A 26,015-nucleotide genomic window follows, 5' to 3' on the forward strand; every position below is an offset into this window, starting at 1 on the left:
CTGTTTTACTCAATAAAAAGATCATAGTCACTCTCTATCAATTGTCAGCCCTTTACCTCTTTCCACATGAGGTTTAGTAGGGGGTAAAGGTCACAGGGCCCTCTGCATGGGGCTAAAAAGCGGCGGAAGTTAGCAGGAGCGAATCAGACCTACTTCCACCTTCAAAGACGACAGTGAACTGATAGTAGTGGCCTTCTGCCGCCAGGCTAGGGTGAGTGCAATACTACCAACTTCAACCCTATGAGACCTGCTAATATATAGCAATGAAATGATTGGCAGGAAACCAAGACAATACATAATAAATTAGGTGGTTCCAGGTGAATGTAAATATCACTTAGGCTTCTCCCTTCCCTCCTTATATGTATATTTATTACGAAAATAGATTATACGGCATATTTCAAGGGGAAATAAACAGCGAAAATTAGCAAACGAGTGCACGTGAGGTGTTGTTAGGTGATAATTAGCCAATTCCAGGTGTATGGCACTATCACTTACCTTATTTCTTTTTTGTATATATTATTTGGTATAAGAATAGGGCATAGGGCTTATTTCAATGGATGAAATCAGTGAAAAATTCCAGGGAAGATTTACTCAGCGCAGCACGGCTGGGCAGGCGAGAGGATAGGGTAATGGAGGAGAGGTAGGGAGGGGAGTCAAGAACAAGGAGAAATGGCTAAATTGTCAACAATGGATGGGAGTACAGATGAGATTAGGAGTGCTGACTAGTGTTGGACATTGGCAGTACTGATAGATGATACAAGCCACCACTTCAAAGCCCAGGCGAATTCAAAATAACACAGAATCACAAAAGTGTCGCCCCGCGGTATGATCCCTTGCTCCTAAGCGTCACGAAAGTGATGCCCAGCGGTTAAGGGGTTAAAGTGGATGGAAGATTATTTGATAGGATGGTAGATGAGAACAGTTATAAGAGATATGGTTCACAGTGGAGAAACGTGCCTAGTGGAGCACCCCAGGGCTCTGTCTTAGCCCCAATAATGTTTCTAGTTTATGTAAATGATTTGCCAGAGGGTTTAAATAGTTACATAAGTATATTCGCAGATGATGCTAAAATCATGAAACATATTAAAGGTACTGATAGTTGTAAAGAATTGCAAGAGGACTTGGACAAACTCCACAGCTGGAGCCAGACTTGGAAAATGGATTTTAATGGCAAGAAGTGTCATGTATTAGAAATGGGAATGAGTGAAAAAAGACGACACTGGACATATAAAACGGGCAATGAGATGATTTGTAAGAGACCAGATGAGGAAGACTTGGGAGTGACTATTCAGGATGACTTGTCACCAGAAAAAGATATAAACAAAATCATTAGAGGAACTTATGGATTACTGACCAATATGAGAGTGGCTTTTAATTATATGGACAAGGAAATGCTGAGGGAGTTGATAGTGACCATGATAAGACCAAGGCTAGAGTATGCAGCTGTGGTATGGTCACCTCATTTAAAGAAGCATATTGATAAACTAGACAGGGTTCAATGGATGGCAACAAGGATGATACCATGTTTAAAGGAACTCACCTACGAGGAAAGACTGGAAAAACTGAAGTTACCAACCCTGTGTGAGAGAAGAGAAAGAGGTGACCTGATCACGATATTTAGAAATGTAAGAGAATTGGAAATAGTCGATAGAGAGGATCTTTTTGTGTTGGGTGATGGAAGAACAAGAGGTCATGACTTCAAGTTGAGGAAAATTAGATCCCTTAATAATCTTGAAAGGTTCAGTTTCCCAAACAGAAGCATAAGTATTTGGAATGACTTAGACGAGGAGGTGGTGCAGGCAAAGAACATTCATGTGTTTAAAACTAGACTAGATAAATGTAGATATGGAGACAGGACAGCATGAGCTTAGCTCAATTCCTGTATACTACAAATAGGTAAATACACACACACACAGTCAGAGAGACAACACGCCATATTGCCTCGCTCCGAGCTGGCTTCTCTTGGCTACAATTGGCTATACCTAACCAGTACTTTTAATGAGTGAAGCTCTGTACAGGGTTAACTAAATGGTGTTCTAAAATAAGAGAGATAGTTTAAGCAAGAATGTTGCCCACAAAACAGAACACAGCCAAATAGTGCAGGAATGTGTTGATGAAGGCTCAGCTGTTTTGACTATAGTATCACAGGTAAGTGAGATGCATAATTATAAGTAAAAACTCTGTTCTTTTCCACACAGTTAACAGAACAGGACAACCAAATTAAGTGAAACAAATATGAAAGGAATTGGGAAGAGGGAAAGGGGTAGAAAACAGGATGATTTCTCCCAGGAACTGGTTGAAATGGAAACAAACAAACTAGTAGAAAGGGTAAATAGATTGGAAAGGGCATTTCAGAGTGAAATGGATGAAATTAAGAACTGCATATGCAGAAAGAGGAAAATGAAAAATCTATCTATCTATCTATCTATTGCCAGACGCCTCAATCCCGTTTGGGGTGGCCACAAACAAATCGCTTCCAAGTCGCCCTGTCCACCTCCATTTCACTGCCCTGCTCCCAACTCACACCCCCCTCTCTCATATACCTCTCCACCTCATCCCTCCATCTCATCCTCGGCCTCCCCCTCCCTCTTCCCCCCTCCACCTCACTCACATACACTCTCTTCGTCAGTCTTTCACCCTCCATCCTCTCCACATGGCCAAACCACCTCAGTGTGTTCTTCATAACGCTTCCTATCACATCTACATCCACACCACAACGCTCCTTTATATCCTCATTCGTCAGCCTGTCTCTCCACGTGACTCCACAGGCTCCTCTTAAATAACTCATTTCCACTGCTCTCACTCTTGACTTGTGTCCTTCCAACAATGTCCAAGCTTCACTTCCGTACGTTAGAGTTGGTATCACAATACTGTCATGTAGTAACTTTTTCACTTCCATGCTCACTTCCCTGTTTCTTATCACTGCTTTCAAGGAACCAGCAACCTTTCTTCCCTGCTGTACCCTTTCAAGCACTTCACCCTCCAAACCTCCATCCTTACTCATCACACTACCCAAATACTTAAACAAGAAAGACACAACAATAGATGAGCTGGGACTCGAGGTGGGTCCATTTAAACGGAAGGTTGGTGATATGGCTAGTACAGCTCTTAAATGTAAGAGTATTATGGAGGAGTTTAGAAATGATACAATTAGGCAAGCAAGCAGTCTGATAAACTAAAATAGTGATACTGAAGAGAAGATAACCCAGGTGAATGAAGTGATGCAAAGTTATAAAGATGATGTAGAAACTACATATGCTGAAATGCTGAAAGTAAGGAAACGCTTAGAAATGAGAGTCGAAGAAAAAAGCAATAGAAAGGAAGTGAAAAAAATCATCCAAAACAACCCAAAATTGGCCAAAGATTCATTAGATATCAATATGTCTATAGTAATCACTGGCATTGATGAGGAAGAAATTAAAAAAAAAATTGAGAGAAAAAAGGGAGATGGCAAATATAATGACCATACTGAAGGAAGTGCCAGAGGAAATCTGAAATAAAGACATACAGGAACACAAAAGGTTAAGTAAATATGAGAGAAATAAGTCAAGGCCCCTAAAAGTAACCTTCAGAGTGTGAACACTGCTAAGGAAATACTAAAAAAAGCAAACAAACTAATGGAAAAAGAGGAATATAAAATAGTATGGATAAAAAGATGCCTTACTATTAAGGAATTGGGAATATTAAAAGAGAAAAGGGAGGAGGCAAAAACAAAGAATGAGGAAAGATCAGAGGAAGAGAAGAGTACAATTTTTTACAAAGTAATTGGATTGCAGGTATGAAAGTGGTACATAACCAACAGGGAACAAAAAGGAGGAAAGTAGGAAACTCATGTTATGGCAAGTGTGTAAACAAGATGGTTAGGTTGATGTACTCTAATGTAGATGGAATAGTGTCTAAATTATCAGAGATAAAAGACTACATCAAAGAAAAGAAACCACACATTATTCGCCCAACTGAAACAAAATTAACCCCAAAGATATCCAATGATACCCTAAACTTAGAAGAATACAACATACAGAGAAGAGACAGAAATTTAATAAAGGGAGGAGAAATTATAATCTTAACAAAGAAAACTCACAAGCAGAAATGATTGCATTTGAAATTAACACATCTGAAGGGAAATTAATTGTGACAAATTTATACATGCCACCCAAAACAAACACCTGAGAAAGAGGCGAATATAAAGACCTGGCAGAAAGTACAATTCAAAGTTCAAGAACATTATTACTGTACATAGAATGGAAGAGAAATCAGAAAGAATTACATTACCAAGAGATTTCAAAATAAATTGGAATACACTACAAGTGAGAAGCCATAAGAACTGTTGGGACCAAAAACTCCCAGATCTCATGCAGGAGTTTTTCCTTACACAGCATGTAAAGGAAAGCACCAGAAAAAAAGGACTTCATGATCAATCAGTACTAGATCTTATATTTACCAGGCAAGAAAATAAAACTGACAGTATAATGTACCAACCTCCATTTGGCGAAAGCGACCATGCAGTATTAAATTGTAACTTCAGGATTGCGTATGACGTTATCAGCAATGAGAGTTACAAAAAGAGTGTAAATTATATAAAGGGCAACTATCATGACCTGAAGAAGTACTTTTTAAAAACAGATTGAGAAAAAGAACTTAAGAGGACTAGATTTAATATTATATATAGAAAATTCTGTGATCTTTATGACACAGAGCCCAAAATTACATCCCACAGCACACAGCATCAGAAATGAATAAAAGAAATGGTTTAATGCAGAATGTTAATAAAAAAAAAAAAAAAAGAGACTTGCTGTGGAATAGATACAGAAGACATAATAGTGAGAGGGCATATAACAACCATAAGCAGCCAAAATGATTATACAAAGATAAGGAGGGAGGCTCAGAGACAGTTTGAGGAGGACATTATAAAATAAAAGTAGTGTTCAACCGAAGCTTTTTTACAGCTACATCAAAAGCAAAACCAAAGTTAAAGACAAAATACAGTGCATTACAGATGAGGGGATCATCTATAAAAAAGAGAAAGATATTTGTGAAGACCTAACTAAAAACTTCCAAACAGTTTTTACAACACAAAGAAAATTTGAGAGAGATGATACGGAACATGCATGCCCACATGTATTACCAGACATACAAATATCAAAAAAAGAAGTACTGGAAGAGTTACGAAAAGTAGACAATGGAAACGCTGATGGTCCTGACGGAATTTCAGGTTGGGTGCTACATGAATGTGCAGAAGAGTTAAGCAGGCCATTGTATTTCATATTCAAGGAATCCTTAGATGAAGGTAAACTACCTGACATTTGGAAGAAAGCAAATATTGTTCCCCTATTCAAGAAAGGGAATAGACAAAGTCCAATCAACTACTGACCAGTATCACTGACTAGTGCTCTAAGTAAGATACCAGAGAAGCTGATAAGGAAAGTTTGGGTAAAACATCTAGAAGAACACAGTATGATAACAGAAAGACAGTTTGGTTTTAGAAAGGGAAAATCATGTGTTACTAATCTATTAAGCTACTATGATAAAGTTATGGAAACATTACAGAAAAGAGAAGGATGGGTGGACAGCATCTATTTAGATTTTAAGAAAGCCTTTGACAGACTACCGCACCAAAGACTTGTATGGAAACTGTACCATCAAGGAGGTATTCAAGGGAATCTGCACTGTAGGGTGCAGGATTTTCTTAGAAAAAGGGAAATGAGAACAATATTAAGGAAAAATTACTCATCATGGAGGGAAGTGACTAGCAGAGTGCCACAAGGCTTGGCGCTGGCACCAATTATGTTTTTAATATATATAAATGCCAGACAGTAACAATGGAAATGGACGCTATCTAAATATGTTTACGGATGATGCAAAACTCTACAGGAAAATTACTAACAAAGAGTCTTGCAAAGAGCTGCACGAGGAATTAAACAAGCTTCATGAATGGAGCAATAAATGGCAAATGGAATTCAATGAGGTCAAGTGTCATGTACAGTAATTAAATTTGGTAAAAGTGAGAAAAGACCAGATTGGGATCATACGTTAGGGAAAAAAAAAAATACACATCAGACAGACAGAAGGGCATGCGAGTACTTATCAATACCAGACAATCTCAAGATGACCATTTCAATGAGAAGGTACATAACATGTATACACTGCATGCTAATATGAGAACAGCATTCACATAAATAAATGAAGACATGCAGAGAAAGATAATAACATCATTCATCAGACCAACCCTGGAATATGCATCAACAGTATGGAACCCACATCATCAAAAAACACATAGATAAGATTGAAAAAGTACAAAGGGCAGCTACAAGATGGATACCAAGCTTGAAGGATACTCAGCTATGAAGAAAGATTAGAAAAACTGAATCTACGAATACTATCTATCTATATACCTAGGCTGCTTCCCCCAAGGAAAGGGAGGTACCCGAGACAGGACAACACACTCCCCATTTACTCATCCATTCAAACTCATTTATTCGCATCTTAGCCCCAAAGGGGAGAAGGGACAGATCCTCACCGCATCACACCGCACAAGGGTCAACTGCGCAATGCAATCAGTGACATCCACAGCAGGGCCCGACAGCAGAGCTGGTTTACCCCTGCCACATCATAATAGACCCATCCCCTTAACCGCACCTGACCTGACTAGCTGATCAGATCAAATGCGGGAGAATATCCCCTCAGGGCTGCATCATCATTTATTCATTCACAATTTCTCTCCATTTATTTCTGTCACACTCAGCCACTCTACCTTGCTCAACAGACATCCCTCTCGCATCCAGCGCTCTCTTCACACTGTCCATCCAACCTATTCGTGGTCTCCCTCTCAGCCTTACACCTCTCACATCAGATCTAGTTATCTTTTTCACCAATCGCTCATTTGCCATTCTCTCCACATGCCCAAACCATCGCAACACCCTCTGCTCAACTCTACCAGCCATCTCCCAAACAACTCCAGTTCTCCTTCGCACTTCATCATTTCTCACTCGATCCATACACGTCACTCCACACATACTCCTCAGACACCTCATCTCCATTACATTCAAACTTTTCCTCTCTGCTACACCCATATTGAATGCAGTCAGTACCACAACACCCTCATACAGCCTTCTCTTTACATCCATTCTAAGCGAATGACATCTAAACACTTTTTTCGTTCCTCCCAGCACCTTACCTACTTCATTCATTTTAACCTTCACTTCTGCATCTATTCTTCCATCCACAGCAACATGTGACCCTAAATATTTAAAACACTCTACCTCCCCAAGCAACTCACCATTCAAAACTATATTCAGCCCCCTACCATCTACCAACCTCGTACACTTCATCACTTTACTCTTATTCTAATTTACTTTCAATTTCCTCATTTCACACACCCTTCCATACTCCTCTACCAACTGTCTCAATCTCTCCTCTGAATCAGCCACCAGTGCTGCAAACAGCAGCTGCTTCAGATTCCACTCTCCACCATCAACATTCACCAGACTCTGACCTCCACCTAACACTCGTGCATTCACCTCCCTTACAACACCATCTATATAAATATTAAACAACCAAGGCAACATCACACATCCCTGTCACAGCCCCACTCTCATGGGAAACCAATAACTCACAACATTTCCCACTCTTACACAAGCTGTACTAGTTACATAAAAACTTTTCACCCCTTTTAGTGACCTACCATCAAGTCCATACAATCTTAAAACAGTCCACAAACCCTCCCTATCAATTCTATCATACGCTTTCTCTAAATCCATGAATGCCCAAAACACATCCTTGTCTTTCGCTAAATACTTTTCACACGCTTGTCTCACAGTGAACACCTGTTCCACGCATCCCCTCCCTCTCCTAATGCCACACTGCTCATCACCAATCACTCCCTCTGTACCCTCTCTAACTCTCATAATTAACACTCTACCATACACCTTACCTACAACACTCAAGAGACATACCCCTACAGCTAGTACATTCATACTTATCACCCTTGCCTTTATACAGCAGGACCACACAAGCACTTGCCCAGTCAACTGGCACCATACCTTTCACAATGCACACATTCAACAATCTTACTAACCAGTCAACAATAGTCACTCCACCACCCTTCAGGCATTCCACAGCACACCCATCTATACCTGCAGCTTTCCCTGTTTTCATCTCCTTTACTGCCTTCTCCACTTCCTCCTTCGTGATCAAAGAATCATTCAACTCTCCCAACAAATTTATTCCTTGCACCCTTCCATCCGCCACAATCTCAGCCACCCTTTCCTCCTCTACATTTAACAATCTTTCAAACTACTCTGCCCATCTCTTCCTTACTGCATCCATCTCAATTAACATCCTTCCATTACCTGCTTTTACTTGCACTTCCTTCCCAGACTCTCCCTTTCGCACCCTTTTCACCTCCTTCCAGAACATTTTCTTATTCTGTTGAAAATTCTCAGTCAGTCACCTACACCACCTTTCATCTGCTGCCACTTTAGCATTACGCACAGCCCTTCTCGCCCTATTCCTCTTTTCCTTATACCTTTCATATGACACCTCATCCTTTCTCTGCAGCCACACTTCATATGCACGTCTCTTCTCAGCCACAGCCATACTTACTTCCTCGCACCACCATTCATTTCCTTTTCTTACACCACCACCCACACGTCTCACACCACACACCTCTTCTACATGCCCCACCACAGCACTCTTAAAAACTGCCATTCGTCCTCCACACTGCCATTTTCCTGATCTTTCACTGCGTTCCACTCATCTTTCAATTTCTCCTGATACTCTATCATTTTCTCTCTTTTATCCAACTCACTCACTTTCAAAACCTCCCTGACACACCTAACCCTCCTAGCTCTCACCCATCTCTTACCTACTCTTAACTTTCCCTCCACCAGATAGTGGTCAGACATACCTCCACCCTCCCCTCTCAGAACTTCCACATCCAACAATCTTCCTATTACATTCCTGGACACAACCACATAGTCCATCAATGCTTTATCCACAACCATTCCACCCTCCTGTCTCACCCATGTATACTTATAAATTCTTTCTTCTCAAACAGCATATTTCTAATCACCATCTCTCAGTCAACATACATCCCTATCATGCACTCCCCATTTTCATTTCTTCCAGGCACACCATGCATACCAACTACGCCTTCAACTGCTACATTTCCCACTCTAGCATTCAGATCTCCCATCATTACCACATCCACATTCGTTCCAAAACTCTGCAGACACTCAGCAACATCATTCCAGAAAGAATCCCTCTCTTCTTCATCCCTTTCACTACCAGGCCCATATGCACTCACAAACACCCACAACTCACGTTCAAATTTCGCTTCACCCACATCAGTCTCGATGACACTTCCTTCCATTCAATCACACACTGCTGTACTTCCGGACTCACTAACAAGGCCACACCTTCTCTTGCCCTTCCTCTATCAACACCTGACAATCTTCCATTCACACATCCAAACATAGACTCACCCTTCCCTTTCATCTTCGTTTCACTCAAAGCTAACATATCCAACTTTCTTCTCACAAACATTCTCCCAATCTCCTCCCTTTTAGCCTCAATCGTACTACATCCATGCACATTCATAGGCCCAATCTTCAGGGTATGGGGATAACTCAATCCCCCATCCCTTTCTCTGGTCTGTCTCTTTTTAGGAACTAAAAAGCAGAGGAGGGGGTCCCTAGTCCCCTCACCCTGCCCCTTTTAGTCACCTTTTACGGCACGCAGGGAATACGGTGGCAGTATTCTTCCTAACACAACCTGGCCGCAGAGTAGTAGTACCGCTCCATAGTGTGGCCAGATTGTGTCCCCCCCGCCACAGGGGGGCCGAATACCACAGGAGAGAAGAAAAAGAGGAGACATGTTTATGCTATATAAATGCATCTCAGGGGAACAGAAAATAGACATAATATATAACTGATATGCCCTCCCCCCCAACACACCCAGGGAGAGGTGTTGCAACACCCACTCCAGGAAGGACCCACAGCCCCACACCCACTGCAGGAGACCACGGAGTGATATGAAGAGAAAGTGCCAGGTCCGAGCAAGAGGGGCCTAGATGTCCCACAGCCCTGCGCCCCTCTTCCCTTCAACACATCCACAAGCAGGAGAATAGTCCTGGCCAACTACATCTCAGTCGGACCAGCCCTTGTCAGGATCGGGGTGGGACTTGTCTCCAGACAGTCCCAAGCAACACCGCGGTGATGGTCACTGTACACACCGGGGAAGGGACAGCCACTGTACGCCCTTCATCCACAGCCCTTGAGACCACCCCTTCAGAGGAAGTCCCTGGCTCGGCTCACCACCCATCCGGACGCCGAGTGGGACATCTCTCTCTCTCTCCTCACAGATGCAGCCCCCCAGAGGAATTGCAGTTCCAGGAGTGGTGGCGAGGACCTCTCCCGGACCTGAGGATCCACAGTCTACAAGCCGCCCCTGGACAAAGCATGCCGCTGATGGACGCCACTAAGAAGGGACACCGCAGGCAGCTCCTGACGGGGGCCCAGCCCAGTGGGGACCACAGCCCTCAGTCATCCAGGGACACCCCCAGGACCCCGGGGCGGGACCTCCTAAGTCCCACCTGCAGACGACCTTCTGCCAGGACCAGGCGAAGGCAGGCGCGCCTGTTAGCCCCGTTTGGCCCCAGTCCTGAGGGCCACACCACAGGTCGAGGGCCCCACCAGGAAAGGGCCTCCCTGCACGCCAACCAGCAGCCCCACCCGGACAACCTCACCCCTGGCAGAAGTTCTGTGCCCCCTACGGGAGGGGACGTCTGATGACCTGCCTCCCACACCCGGGCGCCACCTGTAATCAGGCCAGGCCCCAGCAGCCCAAGAAGGAACCTGACAGTGTCTGTATTTCCCTGTATTGTATGTTATTGTTGTATAGTGAAGCCTGAGAGTGACTATACTTACCTGCACCATCTATTACTGTGTATATTGAAGCCTGACAGTGTCCATCCTTGCCTGTACTGTATATTATTGTTGTATATTGGGAGGATTACAATTAAGGCAATATGTGTAAGGTTGGCCTGCCGAGTTTCTATGCCCTGTTCCTCTTGTAGTGTATTCTAGTTCTGGTCTTGAAAGAGGACCCCGCTCAGTACCTAGTGTTCTTAGAGTGAGAAGTCAACCTAAAAACACCTAGCATAACACTGGTGGACAGTGGTGGTTCTTGACCCGATCAGAATACAAAGAGGAACAAAACTGGGAAATCTACCACAATGGTGGTCAAACCTCACGTCCAACTGCCAAAATTCGGTCCTCTGCAATATGAAATTAATGTATACCTGTCCATGGTTAAGCCACTACTGGACATAGGCTTTGAAAATGACAGGGAGAAGATAGCAGTCACCTTGCCGCTCCTGGGCAAGGCAGTATGAAGTATCGCCTCCAAGATCATCCCGCGGTTAACATTGGAGGTTTTCACAAATCATGATGCAGGCAGTCACGCCGTCTTTGGGAAAGTTGTAGCTCTGTCACAGCTCGACGTCCTCACCTATGACAGAAACCAGAATGACACATTCACCCAGGCCAGGCGACTCATCACGGCCGCCTACCCGGAGACAGACGCAGCCACCCAGGAGCAACACATATGTAACATACTGTTGAGGATTTTCCCCAGCACCATAAGGGAGAACTTTACCATATACGACCCTTCAGCAGACCTCGAGAGGGACCTACAGCTCGTGCGGCGCCTCCTAGCCGCCCGCTCCACCCCCCAACACATCGGTGCAGTAAGCAAGTTCCCCTCCCACAGGACACAGCAACACCAGAAACAACGGACGCCCTCCACCCACCCAAACCTATCACCAACACCTTCCGTACCTACGGCGCCCCCTACCAAGAGATGCCCCAATCCCAAAGAAAACCAAAACCTAATATAAATTAACCAATGGGAATTCGTCGCCTGCAAATGCTGCTGCTCCCTCCACGACATCCGTGAACAAATGAAGGCTGCCCGGCGCAGGACGACCACTCAGGGGTGCTGCAAGGTCTTAACAATAGACGACGAAGGCGCCAAGGACGATACTGCAGCCACCGACTACGCCGACCCTGGGAATATGGAGCCACAACAGCTGAATTTTTAGGACCGCCCCTGCACCTCCCCATGGTAGCGGGGGCCATCTCACAGAAATACCACCCCCCCAGTCTATGACAAGATGAGACTGAACGGGGTAAAAGCAAGGCTGCTGGTCAACACGAGAGCGGCCAGATCTTGTCTGTACATGCATTTCTACTCCCGTCACACATCTGCCTTCAGCCCGCTTTTCCCACCTCACCTCACCTTGTAGACGCGGGGGATGGCCCCCTGCCAATAAGTGGGGAGACCCTGGCCCTACAAGCCGACACCCACCAGCAACTTTCCACCAAACATAAGCTCATCGTCTCTGACTCAACCTGACATGCCTATGATGGCTACCTGGGACTGCACCCCCTACAAAAACTACGCACCAACATCAGCTGCCACAAACGGCGCCTCCAGTTTCAGAAACCTCCAGACCCCCCTGCGCAGCCACTTGGCATGGCACACACACACCCCTCACCCTGCCCCCCCCACCCTACCCACCACCCACCCTGCCCACCCCGCTCCTCCCCACCCCACCTTCCCCGCAACCATTGCTTCCAACCTGACCATTCCCCCCCCCCAGCACAAGGCCTGGCTAAAGCTGAACAGACCTACTGGCACCTCCGTCCTGTTCTACCCCAGCCTACCACGGGGGGCCTTCTCCTCCTGCCTACTGTCACCTATCTTCCTCTCCCCCCCACATCGGAGCAGTACGCATTGCAAATCTCTCCACCACACCACTCACTCTCCCCAGAGGATTCACATCCTTCAAACTTACCACAACCAACTACACGAATGGTTCACCACAAACAGGCTCAAAATAGCCCCAGCCAAATCTACAGTGACCCTTCTCACAAGCTGGACAGCAAAATGCAGTCACATTCCACACCTCACCTTAAACAACACTCCCCTCCTATACACACACACACACACACACACACACAGTACAATTCAGAGTTTAAGAGCATTACTACATAAATGGAAGAGAAATCGGAAAGAATTATACTAACTGGAGATTTTAATACAAATATAAATTGGAATACTCTAGATATAATAAGCCAAGAAAGCTGCTGGGATCAAAAGCTCCTGGATCTCATGCAAAAGTTTTTCCTAACGCAACATGTGAGGGAAACCACCAGAAAAAGAGGACTTGATGTACCTTCAATGCTAGATCTCATATTTACTAGGCAAGAAAATGATATTGACAGTTTAATATATCACCCTCCACTCAGCAAAAGCGACAATGCAGTACTTAATTGCAACTTCAGGATAGCATATGACATAGTTAACAGAAATGAAAGTTACAAAAAGAGCCTAAACTATAAAAAGGGAAATTATCATGACCTAAAGAAGTACTTCTTAGAAACTGATTGGGAGAATGAGCTTAGAGGACAAGATTTAAATGCTGTATATAAAAAATTCTGTGAATTTTATGAAATAGGAGTCCAGAAGTACATCCCACAGCACAAAGAAGCAGATAAGAAAATACAGAAATGGTTCAATACAGAATGTAAAAAATCAAAAGAAAGAAGAGATTTGTTGTGGAATAGATACAGAAGACACAATAGTGAAAGAGTATATAACAATTACAAACAGGCAAGAAACGATTATACAAGAATAAGGAGGGAAGCCCAAAAACAGTTTGAGGAGGATATAATAAATAAAAGTAGTGATCAACCAAAGCTATTTTACCAGCTACATCAGAAGCAAAACTAAAGTAAAAGATATAATACAATCCATTACGGAGGAGGGAATCACCTATACACAAGAGAAAGATATTTGCGAAGCACTAAATAAGAATTTCCAATCAGTTTTTACAGAAGAAAAAAATTTTGAGAGGGACTATGTGGAACATGCATGTCCACGCATACTACAAGATATACAAATATCAGAAAAAGTAATACATGAGGAGTTAAGTAAATTAGACAAAGGAAAAGCAAATGGTACAGATGAAATTTCATGTTGGGTGCTACGAGAATGTGCAAAGGAGTTAAGTAAACCATTATTTTAAATTTTCAAGAAATCCTTGAGTCAAGGTAAACTACCTGATATTTGGAAGAAAGCAAATATTGTCCCCTTATTCAAGAAACGGAATAGACAAAATCCACTCAACTACCGACCAGTATCACTGACCAGTGTTGTAAGCAAGGTATTAAAAAGCTTATAAGAAAAGCTTGGGTAAATCACCTAGAAGAACACAATATGATAACAGAAAGACAGTTTGGTTTCAGAAAAGGAAAATCATGTGTTACTAATCTGTTGAGCTACTATGACAGATGAACAGACACAATACAGGAAAGAGAAGGATGGGTGGACAGTATCTATTTAGCTTTCAAGAAAGCATTTGACACAGTACCAAACCAAAGACTCATATGGAAACTGTACCATCAAGGAGGAATTCAAGGCAAACTGTTTTGTTGGATGCAAGATTTGCTTTCCCAAAGTTGTATCCTCCCTGTCTATGAAGCTCGTCTCTTGGCTCAACATTCCCTATTAACATCTGGAACTCAATGACCACATGATCACTTTTTCCTAAAGGACAGAGATATTTCAATTATTCTATTACATCGGGTTCTTTGGTAAACAGTAAATCTAACCTTACTGATGTGTCCTCACCTCGAATCCGTGTCTCTTCTTTGACCCATTGCGTCATCACATTATTCATTATTATATTTAATAACATAGTGCCCCACGAATCCTCGCCGCCTCCCGAGTACCATTCCTCCCAGTTCACCTCTTTACAGTTAAAGTCACCCACCAAAATTATATTATTGCTTTTCTCAATTATTTTTTGTAAATAGCTAGCCATACCTGACAACATCTCATGGTATTCGTCATCCTTCCATGCTCTCGTGTGTGTGTTCTTACCTTGCCTAATTGTCCTTACCTAATTGTATCTTTACAGGAATGAGTCAAGCTTGTACTGTCCCGTGTCTTTAACCATATTTATCGTACATATCCTTAAATTTGTGAATTGTTTTGGCACACACTATTTCATTCGGTTGTGCATTCCATTGATCAATTGCTCTGTTTGGGAAACTGAATTTCCTTACATCTTTATCACCTCTCTTCTTGTGCAGTTTTTTCCAGTGTCCTCTTGCAGATGCTTCTCCATATGTTAAGTAATCATTTATGTCTATTTTCTCCTTCCCTGATATACACTTATATAGCATTATCATGTCACCTCTTTTCCTTCTCTCCTGTAGTGTTGGTAGATTCAGTTTATTTAGTCTTTCTTCATAGCTTAGGTCCCTTAAGCTTGGTATCCATCTTCTAGCGGCACTTTGAACTTTTTCAATCTTGTCTATGTGTTTTTTGAGATGAGGACTCCAGACTACTGATGCATATTCCAGGATTGGTCTAATGAATGATGTTATTATCACTTCTTAGCATGTCTTCATTTATGTATGTGAATGCTATTCTCATATTTGCAAGCAGTGTATACATGTTCCGTACCCTCTCGCTGAAGGTCAGCCGGAGATAATCTGTTATTGATAATCACACCTAGGTCTTTCTCTCTTTCTGATGCGTATAGGGTTTTATATACTAACTTATAATCCCAATCAGGTCTTTTTCCACTTTTACCAAACTTGATTACATGACACTTGTCCACATTGAATTCCATTTGCCATGTACTACTCCTTTCATGAAGTTTATTTAATTCTTCCAGTAGCTCTTTACAAGAGTCTGTGTTAGTAATTCTCCTTTGTATTTTTGCATCATCTGCAAACATATTCAGGTAGCTCTCATTTCCAGTGTTACTGTTTATATCATATATATACACCAAAAACATGATTGGTGCCAGCACTGAACCCTGTGGTACTCCACTAGTCACTTCTTTCCATGATGAGTACTTTCCTCTTAGTACTCTTCTCATTTCTCTTTTTATGAGAAAGTCTTGCATCCAACAAAACAGTTTGCCTCTAATTCCTCCTTGATGGTACAGTTTCCATAAAAGTCTTTGGTGTGGTACTGTGTCAAAAGCTTTCTTGAAATCTAAATAGATACTGTCCATCTTGAAATCTAAATAGATACTGTCCACCCATCCCTCCCTTTCCTGTATTGTGTTTGTTACTCTGTCATAGTAGCTCAACAGATTAGTAACACATGATTTTCCTTTTCAGAAACCAAACTGTCTTTCTGTTATCATATTGTGTTCTTCTAGATGATTTACCCAAGCTTTTCTTATAAGCTTTTCTAATACCTTGCTTACAACACTGGTCAGTGATACTGGTCGGTAGTTGAGTGGATTTTGTCTATTTCCTTTCTTGAATAAGGGGACAATAGTTGCTTTCTTCCAATTATCAGTTAGTTTACCTTGACTCAAGAATTTCTTGAAAATTAAAAATAATGGTTTACTTAACTCCTTTGCACATTCTCGTAGTACCCAACATGAAATTTCATCAGGACCACTTGCTTTTCCTCTATCTAATCTACTTAACTCCTCCTGTATTACTTTTTTTGCTATTTGTATATCTGGTAGTATGTGTGGACATGCATGTTCCACACAGTCCCTCTCAAAATTTTTTTCTTCTGTAAAAACTAATTGGAAATTCTTATTTAGTGCTTCACAAATATCTTTCTCTTGTGTATAAGTGATTCCCTCGTCCGTAATGGATTGTATTATATCTTTTACTTTGGTTTTGCTTCTGATGTAGCTGTAAAACAGCTTTGGTTGATCACTACTTATATTTATTATATCCTCCTCAAACTATTTTTGGGCTTCCCTCCTTATTCTTATATAACTGTTTCTTGCCTGTTTGTGTGTGTGTGTTCTTACCTACCTACCTAATTGTTCTTACCTAATTGTATCTCTACAGGAATGAGTCAAGCTCGTACTATCTCATGTCTTAAACCATATTTATCGTACATATCCTTAAATTTGTGAATTGTTTTGGCACACACTATTTCATTCGGTAGTGCATTCCATTGATCAATTGCTCTGTTTGGGAAACTGAATTTCCTTACATCTTTATCACCTCTCTTCTTATGCAGTTTTTTGCAGTGTCCTCTTGCTGATGCTTCTCCATATGTTAAGTAATCATTTATGTCTATTTTCTCCTTTCCTGATATGCATTTATATAGCATTATCATGTCACCTCTTTTCCTTCTCTCCTGTAGTGTTGGTAGATTGAGTTTATTTAGTCTTTCTTCGTAGCTTAGGTCCCTTAAGCTTGGTATCCATCTTCTAGCGGCACTTTGAACATTTTCAATCTTGTCTATGTGCTTTTTGAGATGAGGACTCCACACTACTAATGCATATTCCAGGGTTGGTCTAATGAATGATGTTATTATCCTTCTTAGCATGTCTTCATTTATGTATGTGAATGCTATTCTCATATTTGCAAGCAGTGTATACATGTTCCGTACCTTCTCGCTGATGTGGTCAGCAGGAGATAGTCTGTTATTGATAATCACACCTAGGTCTTTCTCTCTGATGTGTATAGGGTTTTACTTCCTACCTTATAATCCCAATCAGGTCTTTTTCCACTTTTACCAAACTTGATTACATGACACTTGTCCACATTGAATTCCATTTGCCATGTACTGCTCCATTCATGAAGTTTATTTAATTCTTCTTGTAGCTCTTTACAAGAGTCTGTGTTAGTAATTCTCATTTGTATTTTTGTATCATCTGCAAACATAGTCAGATGACTCTCATTTCCATAGTCAGATGGCTCTCATTTTGTGTGAGAGAAGTAAACTCCGTTTACTTCTCTCACACAAAATTATTAGCTCCAACTCATAAAGAGTTTACCAGCTCTCAATATACAGTCTCCCCCCAGCCCCATTAAATTTTTCATAAAAAGTAAAATTCTTAACATGGTAAACACACCCTCAAATATCACCTTGTTATAGTTATATATATCAAATCGCCTTATGTACTAACTTATACAGGAAAATAAAGACAATGTAGAGCGACAGCCATATACAACTGTAAAAGAGCCAGGCACAGAACATTCCACCACCGGTCCTGCTTATCTAAGTTAGGATATATACACAATCTAGGGTCAAATAAACATACATATCGAATGGGGTTAGGCCCTTATATAGAAGAGCTCGATGCGGCCATATCCTTGATGGAACGGGGTTCGGCTTCGCTTGAGGACCCTTTCACACACGCTCTCAACGGCAGTGTTCCCAGGGTCCTCATGAGCCATCACCTCAAGATCGGCCCCATAATTTTTATTCTAAAATGGGTCTAATGCCACTCATTAACTCAGTATATCCGGGAGGTCTGAGTCAAGTCTCTCTCATGAATATATAGTGGCCCTTTATTGAACAGATTAGGGTATTGGAAAACTAAATTTTACTCTACCGAATATAATCTCTTTTTTAAATTGTAGTCAAACTAACAACAAAAACTTAATAGCAATTCCAATCTAGAAGAAATTTTGAGCTCCACAAAACATTTTATTATTTTTTTGTTCCAACCCCGTTCCGTGCAGGAACAATCTTTTTAGAAAAATTTTTAAATTCGCTTTCCTTCCTGATTAAACACACTGTAAAAAATTATAGTAATACAACGCTTTATTTCAACTAAAAAGCAAAATCAAGTAAGACCAAGCTAGGCTTTCCAATACCCTAATCTGTTCAATAAAGGGCCACTATATATTCATGAGAGAGACTTGACTCAGACCTCCTGAATATATAGAGTTAACGAGTGGCATTAGACCCATTTTAGAATAAAAATTATGAGGGGGATCTTGAGGTGAGGCTCTTGGAGCCCTGTAGGAATGGATGCTTTAGCACATGAGGGAAGGGTCTCCCGAGCGAAGCCGAACCCCGTTCCATCAGAGATATGGCCGCATGAGTCAATGCCTTATAAGATCAAGATAGGACTTCTCATATATTGTATTGAGTATTTGGAATTTGCTTGGAATGAATCCGGCGGTTGTGGCTGTCTAGGAGGAAGAAGTGTGTAGGTGTGCCTTTTATGTCTACCTTGGATTTTTGTATAATTATGTGTATAAGTTTTATTTTAATGTATATATATAACAACGGAGAATTTAGAAAAAATTTACTATACCTAAAAATCTACTTTTCATGTTTTTAAGTTATACACAATCAAACGCCATTTATTTCACCAGTATAAATATAAGTTTGATTCTTGCTTTAAATGTTCGCTTTTCAATTAATAACATATGAAAAATCTAGTACTCCCAGGCTAATAAGGTCAAAACTCCAAGCTCTAATAGATCTCAGTGTGTATTATTTTCATATCAGTGAAAACTGGAAAAAGTAAATTGAATTATCTCCGGCTAAATCTTGTGCCAGCAGTCGCGGTTATACTCGAAGGGAGAGTGAATACAAGTCGATATTTAACTCTTATGCCAACAAGCAATGATTTTTTTAATTTTATAAAGGGTGAAATCAATTTTTCAAAGATAAACAAATCAACCCGTCTCAATTAATAAGTTAACAAATAAAGGAAATAAACAAGGATTAGATACCCTCCTATACCTTTAAGAAAAATTTATATCTGATTAGTAACAGCTATGTGCTCTAAATTCAAAGAATTTGGCGGTATTTTAGTCTAATTAGGGGAACCTGTCTTTTAAACGATAAACCACGAAAAATCTTACCTATATTACATAGTTTGTATACCGTCATTAAGATAACTTTTACAGAACAAGTTATTGAAATAATTACGTTAAAATATTAGATCAAGGTGCAGCAAATATATAGGCTAAGATGGGTTACAATAAAATTTATATTATCACGAACAAATTTTAGAATACAAATTTTGAAGGTGGACTTAAAAGTAAGGTTTGCTTTAATAAGACAGCCTGATTTTAGCTCTAAAATGTGCACATATCGCCCGTCGCTTTCATTAACCTAAGATGAGATAAGTCGTAACATAGTAGGTGTACTGGAAAGTGTACCTGGAAAGCAAGATAGAGCTTGAAATAAGCAGCTCGTTTACACCGAGAAGAGTACCTATGGTCTAGGTTATCTTGAAATCAGTAATCTTACTTTTGTTATAAGAACGTTAACATTATAAGAAAACTAATTTTGCACTTTTCTAAATAGTAGATTTTATCGAAACATAAATATAGTGAAAGTAAAAAGTATTGTGAAAGAAAGTAGAAATAACACTTAAAATTCTTAAAAGTAAATATAAAAAATTGTATCTTGTGTATAATAGGTTTTCAAAATTAGATCTGCAAATAATCATCCCGAAAAAAAGATAGCTAATTTTAAGAGAAAGTTTTTGTAGCAATAAAATTTTAAACTTAACATTAGAGGTGATATGCCAATCGAGCTTTTATATCTGATTTTCTAAGAAATAAATTTAATTTACGTGCTTAGCTACTTAGCTATGCAACTAAGAAGATTAGGGTAGAGCTTTTTCTTCCAAAATGAAAAATCATAGAACCAATAAATAGGCATTTATAAAAGTAGGCTTAAAAGTAGCCATCTTTTCCAGGTTTTTCAACCAATATAACAAAATATTTTAAACTTTACAGGTTCTTTTTATCAAGTATTAGAAAATTAACTTCAACTTAACTCGTTTAGCTACTATGAAATCATTAGTAAAATTTATATGTTATAATATTTTTTATTATAAATAAAATCTTTTAAATATTAAAAATTTATTTAAGGAACTCGGCAAATATTATTTCCGCCTGTTTAACAAAAACATGTCTTTGTGAAGATTTACACAGTCTGGCCTGCCCACTGAATTATTAAAGGGCCGCGGTATTTCTGACCGTGCGAAGGTAGCATAATCATTAGTCTTTTAATTAAAGGCTCGTATGAAAGGTCGAACGAGAGATATACTGTCTTAACAAAAAAAATTGAATTTAACTTTAAAGTGAAAAGGCTTTAATATTTTAGAAAGACGATAAGACCCTATAAATCTTTACATCACACTTAGTATTAAGCCAATTTGTTAGTGTAAGGAAAAATACTAAAAAAATGTTTTGTTGGGGCAACAAAGATATAAATAAACTAACTGTTTTTACTTCTAAACAAAGATTTTTGATAATAAATTTGATCCTTTCTAAAGATTAAAAGATTAAGTTACTTTAGGGATAACAGCGTCATTTTTCTTGAGAGTTCCCATCGAAAGAAAAGTTTGCGACCTCGATGTTGAATTAAAATCTCTACATAATGCAGCAGTTATGAAAGAAAGTCTGTTCGACTTTTAAAATTTTACATGATTTGAGTTCAGACCGGCGTGAGCCAGGTCGGTTTCTATCTTCTAAAAAAAATTAAACTACCTTAGTACGAAAGGATTAGGTAGTTAAAATAATTTTACTAAATATGAACATCACTTTTGCCTAAACAATATTTTGTGCTTCAATTTTATGAAACTCATAAACAGGTTTATAAATAGTTCAAGCTAACTATTTTGTGTTCGCAGTTATCGTTGTAAACTACCTAGTCTTAATTATCTGAGTTCTAATTGGAGTTGCTTTTGTAACACTTTTAGAACGAAAAATTCTAGGTTACATTCAAATTCGTAAAGGACCCAATATCGTAGGATTCCTAGGGCTACTCCAACCATTTGCCGACGCCGTAAAATTATTCACCAAAGAACAAACAATACCAACTATATCCAACTTTTTACCATATTACCTATCTCCCGTGTTCAGGCTATTTATTTCTCTCCTAGTCTGAGCTATTTTACCTTATCAAACCGGACTAGTAAATTTTAACACAGGAGTTTTATTTTTTTTATGCTGTCTAAGTCTGGGAGTCTATTCAACCATAAGAGCCGGGTGGGCTTCAAACTGTAAATACTCAATGCTTGGAAGACTCCGAGCCGTAGCCCAAACAATTTCATACGAAGTCAGACTTGCTCTCATTCTCTTATCCTTTATCTTTTTAATTGGCGGATTCAATATAGAACTTTTCACTCGATTCCAAAAAGACATGTGAATAATTTGATTCACACTCCCCCTATCCCTAATATGACTAGCCTCCTGTCTAGCAGAAACAAACCGTACCCCGTTTGATTTTGCCGAAGGTGAGTCAGAGCTAGTCTCAGGATTTAATACCGAGTACAGAAGAGGAGGATTTGCTTTAATTTTCATAGCTGAATACGCAAGAATTCTATTTATAAGAATACTATTCGTATTAATTTTCCTAGGAGCCAATCCATGTAGCCTGCTATTTTATTTCAAATTAGTTTTCATAGCTTTCGTTTTCATTTGAGTCCGAGGAACTCTACCACGGTTACGGTACGACAAGCTGATATACTTAGCCTGAAAAAGATTCCTTCCAGTTTCCCTTAACTACCTAATCTTTTTTATAGGAATTAAACTATTTTGTTTTTCTTTAATAATCTAACTAGGGAGTAGTTTAATAAAAATTTTAGTTTTGGGAATTAAAGACAAGGTAAACACCTTCTCCCTAAGATTACTAAGAACCAATCTTATCTAATGCTTTCAAAACACTTGTTTTCTTTTAAACTAAGCAACCAATCTAACATTTTATCTCACCACATTGCTGCCAAAGGTATAACCAAATAAAACCTAAAATAAGAAATCGTTAAAACCTGACCCGTAATAATGTAAGGATCTTCAACAGGACGAGCCCCAATTCAAGTTAATAAAACAACTGTAGAAACCAAAAACCAAAACAAAACTTGATTTAACGGATAAAATCTAAGACTTTGAAATTTCGAGAAATGAGTAAAAGGAAGAATTATAAGAATTGCCACTGAGAGCACCAAAGCAATTACACCCCCCAACTTATTAGGAATAGATCGCAAGATCGCATAAGCAAATAAAAAATACCACTCCGGCTGAATATGAGCCGGAGTTACCAAAAGATTTGCAGGAATAAAATTGTCTGGGTCCCCTAAAAGATAAGGGTGAAGCAAAGTAAGCAACACAAGCGCCATTAACATAACCAAAAACCCAACAATATCCTTGAAAGTGAAATAAGGATGGAAAGGAACCTTGTCCACTTGCCTTAAAACACCCAAAGGATTATTCGCCCCAGCCTGATGAAGAAACAAGATATGGACCAAAGTAGCAGCAGCAACAACAAATGGAAACAAAAAATGAAAAGTGAAAAAACGAGTTAAAGTAGCATTCTCTACAGCAAATCCACCTCAAATCCACTGAACCAAAGAAGTACCAATATAAGGAATTGCTGAAAACAAATTAGTAATCACAGTTGCACCTCAAAAAGACATTTGACCTCACGGTAAAACATAACCTAAAAAAGCCGTCGCCATCACTAAAAAAAGAATCACAAAACCTACTATTCAAGCATGAAAAATCATATAAGAACCAAAATACATCCCCCGACCAATATGAAGGTATAGACAAATAAAGAAAAAAGACGCCCCATTAGCATGCAAAGTCCGTAATAACCACCCATAATTAACATCTCGTTGAATATGAGCTACCCTAGAAAATGCCAAATCAATATGCGCAACATAATGCATAGCAAGAAACAGACCAGTAACAATTTGGACAACCAAACACAAACCAAGCAATGACCCAAAATTCCAAAAAATAGAGATATTTCTCGGAATAGGCATATCAACTAATGCCCCATTAGCAATTTTTAACAATGGATGAAACTTACGCAATGGTGTTATCATAAGTTATTAACCGCAAAGGACTAGAAGACGAACTTATCACCTTAACAACTACAAACAGCGTCAGTAACAAATAGCTAATAATAAACATCGTAAACATAGCCCTAGGTTCATTATAAATAGTCCTCACATTCATAGCAGAATTTCTAATATCAGAATACTTAGATAAAAAAGTCGTAGTCGACTCTCCAATCTTATTTGCCACTATTACAGGATCCACAAAAATCAGAAAAAATCTCATAATCAATGCTAAAAAAAGATAAAAAAGAATTCCCTTCTAACCTTGAATTGCTCGTTAGCCGCTAAAGACGCAACATAAATAAACAATACCAACATTCCACCCAAAAAAATCAAAAATAAAATATACGAAAACCAGTAACTCTTAGCAAACAATCCGGTAGTAATTGAAATCAAAACCGTTTGAATTAATAGCACAAGACCCGTTGACAAAGGATGAATTAAACGCATAAAAATCAAGGAAAACAAAATAATAAAAGGAAGACCATACATTATCACTCCAATCTCTTGGTGTTTTAAGAAAAAAATTTCATTACTGGTTTACAAGACCAGAGTTTTTATTTAAACTATCAAAACTAATGTTAACTTTAAATAACTTGTTCTTATTTATTGCATTCACTATAATTTTCAGGGGACTATGGGCTTTCGCTTCAAATCGAAAACACCTATTAAATACTCTCCTAAGATTAGAATTCATTATGCTTGGAATTTTCTTCTTAATATCCAATTGCCTTTCCTCAATCGGAAACGAATTATTTTTCTCGCTCTTTTTCCTAGTCCTAGCAGCCTGCGAAGGCGCCCTAGGTCTAGCCCTACTAGTCTCCATTGTTCGTTCCCACGGAAATGACTACTTCAGAACCTTCAATAGTTTAGAATGCTAAAATACTTATTCATACTTCTCATATTAATGACATTCGTAAAGGACTGATCTCTAATTCAAACAGGAATCCTAACTGTATCGTTTTTATTCGCCATTTTATACAATCACGACTTCTTCATATATAACCTAGGATTTAGACTGGGTACGGACTACCTAAGCTACATTTTAATCCTGCTAAGCATTTGAATCATAGCACTCATTATTATATCCAGAGTAAAAATTACATTCACCTCCAACTTTCCTAGACTATTTCTACTAGTTAACTTAGCCTTATTAATCTTCCTAGTACTAACTTTTAGATCTATAAACTACCTACTATTTTATATTACATTTGAAGCTTCCCTAATCCCAACTCTAATCCTTATCTTAGGCTGGGGATACCAACCAGAACGAATCCAAGCAGGAGTTTACATACTATTCTATACCCTATTTGCATCCCTGCCACTCCTAGCCTCCTTACTTTACATCTACAGAACAAACGGGACACTTACTATCGGAGCCATTTACCAAAGAATCAGCCTAAGAATACTATCCCTTATTTGATTCGTCTCCTCTATTATAGCCTTCATCGTAAAACTACCTATATACTTATTTCACCTTTGACTACCCAAAGCACATGTCGAAGCTCCCGTAGCAGGATCAATGATCCTAGCTGGAGTCTTACTAAAACTGGGAGGTTATGGCTTAATCCGGATCCTACCTCTATTTACTGAAATAAACAAGAACTTAAGATGACTATGAGTTAGATTGAGAATCTTAGGAGGATTCTTCGTTAGTATTATCTGTCTACGACAAGTAGACATAAAATCACTCATCGCCTACTCTTCCGTAGCCCACATAAGACTAGTACTTTGCGGACTTTTGACCTTTGGGTGATGAGGAATAAACGGAGCTGTTGTAGTAATAGTAGGCCACGGCCTATGTTCTTCAGGGCTATTCTGCCTTGCAAACATAGTATACGAACGAATCGGAAGACGAAGCCTTCTAATTAATAAAGGCCTATTAAACTTTATACCAAGAATAGCGCTATGATGATTCTTGCTAAGAATCAGTAATATGGCCGCACCTCCCTCCATTAATTTACTAGGAGAAATTAACCTAATCATAAGAGTCATTAGATGAAACAAATTAACTACCCTAAGGATTAGATTACTGTCTTTCTTCAGAGCAGCTTATACTCTCTATCTTTATTCACTCAGACAACACGGTGTATTCTCTAGATCACTATACTCCTGTTGCTCAGGAAAAGTACGAGAATACCTAGTTTTAAGACTTCATTGAATTCCCCTAAATATTCTAATTCTAAAAAGGAACCTGATTATACCCAACATCTAATCAAACCTTACCACCTTCCTATATTCTAACTATATTTCAACTCAGCTCGTTCGGGTAGTTTATTACTAAAACGTTAGTTTGTGGCGCTAAAAAAATAAAAATCTTATCCTGAACCATGATTTGAAAAATTTCGATACACTT

General features: G+C 39.5%; 1 protein-coding gene, 1 non-coding gene and 1 pseudogene across 2 annotated transcripts in view; 2 read left to right on the forward strand and 1 right to left on the reverse strand.

Moving 5' to 3' along the window:
- Nucleotides 1–26,015, reverse strand: part of LOC145403713 (PX domain-containing protein kinase-like protein) — a 1,006,790-nt gene that overhangs the window by 558,789 nt on the left and 421,986 nt on the right. The gene's annotated exons all lie outside the window — the stretch shown is intronic.
- On the forward strand, nt 10,787–22,318 carry LOC145403555 (NADH-ubiquinone oxidoreductase chain 1 pseudogene; annotated as a pseudogene).
- On the forward strand, nt 19,176–19,975 carry LOC145403870 (small subunit ribosomal RNA). Its single transcript, XR_013898064.1, has one exon. It is a non-coding gene; the product is annotated as a small subunit ribosomal RNA (ribosomal RNA).

This window comes from Coenobita brevimanus, chromosome 61 (assembly GCF_032717465.1).
Source record: "Coenobita brevimanus isolate Jiangsu-jjx chromosome 61, ASM3271746v2, whole genome shotgun sequence".
In the NCBI taxonomy this organism is placed as follows: domain Eukaryota; kingdom Metazoa; phylum Arthropoda; class Malacostraca; order Decapoda; family Coenobitidae; genus Coenobita; species Coenobita brevimanus.